The sequence below is a fragment of the Paramisgurnus dabryanus genome, chromosome 8, assembly GCF_030506205.2.
Source record: "Paramisgurnus dabryanus chromosome 8, PD_genome_1.1, whole genome shotgun sequence".
Lineage (NCBI taxonomy): Eukaryota > Metazoa > Chordata > Actinopteri > Cypriniformes > Cobitidae > Paramisgurnus > Paramisgurnus dabryanus.
In genome coordinates this window covers 30758983-30762302 of record NC_133344.1, presented here as the reverse complement: position 1 = coordinate 30762302, position 3320 = coordinate 30758983, and positions in this window count along the sequence as shown.

Genomic DNA, 3320 nt, shown 5'->3' with positions numbered 1-3320 from the left:
ACTCACCCCCATGTCATCCAAGATGTTTATGTCTTTATTTGTTTAGTCAAGAAGAAATTAAGTTTTTTTGGGGGGGGGGACATTCCAGGATTTGTCTTATTTTAAAAGACTTTATTGGACCCCAACAGTTTACAGTTTCAATGCAGTTTAAATTGCAGTTTCAACTCAGCTTAAAGGGCTCTAAACGATCCCAAACGAGGCATAAGGGTCTTATCTAGTAAATACAAAATATGCACTTTTTAACCCCTTGAAATTCCTGAAAAAGGCAAGGCGACCTTACATAATTGCATAAGCACGTAAAGGTCATCCGTCACATATGTGAAAAGCACATTTGCTTTTTCATAAACTGACACAAAAACAATAATTAGTATTATTCCACATAGAAAAACGTCGGGACAATCCTCTTTATCCACACTTGTAAACACTGGGGTGGTAGTTTCGCAAACGTCATGAGTAACCTTTCGACGTGCTTGCACATTGTGTAAGGTCACACTGGCGCGTTACATGGCTAGTGGAGTAATCTTTCAAATTTAAATCAGAAATCTTATTTGTGGATGAATATTTGAAGAGTTGGGTTCCATAAATTTTTTTTTTACTTGAAATCTTATTTGTTGATGAATATTTAAAAGAGTTTGGTTCCATTTTTTTTTTTTATGTGTTACTAGCAAAATCAGTATTATATCTCTAAGTCAATAATAAAAAATTAACTTATTAATTTTAAGCAAAATCCGATATCTGCCATGTTATTCTGTCATCGTTTCTCCCTTCTTTTCCAAACCGCGACAAATGCCAGTCCTCCTTCTCTGCAGAATGCTACAACCACTCAGCAAATCACAGCGCACCATTCCAAGCATTGTACACAATAATGGCAACCAGGGCCGGATTAACCATACGGGCAACTGGGCAATTGCCCAGGGGCCCAAGACCTCTAGAGGGTCCAGGGCAGCAAGGGCACGAGCAAAATACTCTATCTGGTAATCTCCCGCTGGCCGCTTCATATTAAAACTGTCAACACGGGTTTTTGCGCTCTACAGAGAAACACTGCGCTGCCTATGACTTTGAACGTGAGTTGAGAGCGGTTGATTGTCAGTCTCATGTGGACTGACCAATGAAGAGAGGACCTCAAGTTAAGACCCTCTCCTCATTGGTCAGCCTGCATGAGGTGGGTCAAAGGTTCGCAGAGCGTACGTGACGCAAGGCGATGCTACAACAGAAAAAAAGAGACATGGAGAAGCCAAGTAGGAGCGCGAAGCCGAAATTAAAAAAGGAAAAGGACATCAGAAACGCAGAAAATGTAAACAGTGGTGTAGTCTACGTTATACGCAGGTATCTCCGCGATCCTATCGGCGTATCAAATCAAATTACTTTAGCGGCGCGAAAGTGACTGGGGAGCAGACTGCTGTGGCGCAACAAGAGCCCACTGGCGAGTGACAGCAAAGTACCGCGAGAGCGATTCCAGTTATCACAAGAAGAAATCTGCTTTGAATCGCTCTCGCGGTACTTTGACATCACCAAGAGGTCTGCTTAGCGCCAAATGAAGTCAAACCTGCAGTGTAGCTGCTCACGCGACACTGTAAACAAAAACAGTCCATGTGGAGAATTGAACGAGTGGATGAGTGCTGTATCATAAAATCCGGAGAGTTAACAACGCACATGTGAGTAAACAACATTTAAATCATCAGTCCAGTTTAATACTTTATCTGGAGGTAAGGATCCAAAATGCAATAAAATAAGCCCGTGATTATATCCTGATGGTTTTTAGCTGCCTTCAGTTCCTCTTCAGCATGTTTGCTTGTGCTATAGTGTTAAACTTCCCTTCTCTGTGTTCATTTATAAATCTAACTTCAAGATGTATATGATCTTAAACTTCTGTGAGGAAATTCATGTCTTCGTTGTTCAGTTCAGTTCAGTCTTGCAAATTATCATTTCCTTCACTTTGGTTTGGGTTTCTAATGTTAGGCTACATGATGGTCTTGTAATAATACTTGTAAACAGTTTATTTAATTTAAATTAACAGTTGAGTAACTTTTGGCCTTGAGTTAGATGTTGATTAACACTAAACCAGTCTAAAAATCAGTCCAGTTTCCCCAGCGTGTAAACCTGTTGGCTGTTAAAGTCTTTTTTTTCTTATAATAAACTGACATGTTGATAACACATTCAGTTTATGTGTTTATGAGTACACTTCGGAAATTATATTGATGCTGCTGTGTTTTGTTTTCATCATATGTAAGTGAATGTCTTTGATAGGGGACATAATAGTGCATTTGTATGAGCATTTAAATATTTGTAAATCAAAATACACCCGATGACAGTTAGAATTGGAAGTATTGAGTATATTTACTGTATATTACAGTAATATATTCTGTATATGACCATATTATGGTGATCCTGGAGTCATGATGATGGGGCCCTTGAATATTGTTGCCCAGGGTATAACAAAGTGTTAATCTGGCCCTGATGGCAACGCTTTATATAGAAACAGAATCCTAGTTTTCCTCATCTACTTTGTACTTCGTGATCAACAAACAAACAAAAACAAAATAGTAATTTTGATGGCATTGATAAAACTGTGGTGGCTTTCTGTGGCAGGGAAGAAATGTAAGCCATCAAAATCAGATAATTTACGTGAGAGGCACTCGGGCGAAAGAAAAATGTTGGCTGTTGCTTGTTCTACCGACAGCATCAAGCTTCTGTCATGCTAACACTTTTCATTATTTTAATCCCTGTCAAAAAAGTTTAGAGACGACGTCCCAATGATGACTGAAGCAATGGCAGTGTTCTTATTATGACAAGTGTTTTGATTAATGCCATTAATGTTTAGTTTTTTAATCAATGTATACCACTAGTTACCTAAATGAATATAACATGGCAAAGATGAATGCACATTTATATATTGATTAAATAGATTTATAGCATTTTGAAAAAATAACTTTTTTGCAGAAAAAATAATCAGTTTTTATAATAAATCTTTAAAAATCAATTTATGGATTAGAATTTTTAATGTTATTATAAAGATGCTATGTGAAAGTTTGTAAAAAAAAATAGTGGTTTTCATCTTGTCACTTTCTTGGTATAAAAATAAATTTTACCCGAATCAGTCCAAATGTATTTATAGCGTTTTGGAACCAAACTTCATTTAGACACATTACTGAGCCTGGATTCAGTTTTTATACTGCATATTTAATAAAAATTATATTAATTCTGTATATAAAATATTTTCTGTCTTTATATAGAAAATTCAGCCTGGGCCATTGCAAGAACTCAGGATCTGGAAAACTAAGAGTGAAAAAGTATTTTTGACCAACTAAAGATAACTGAAG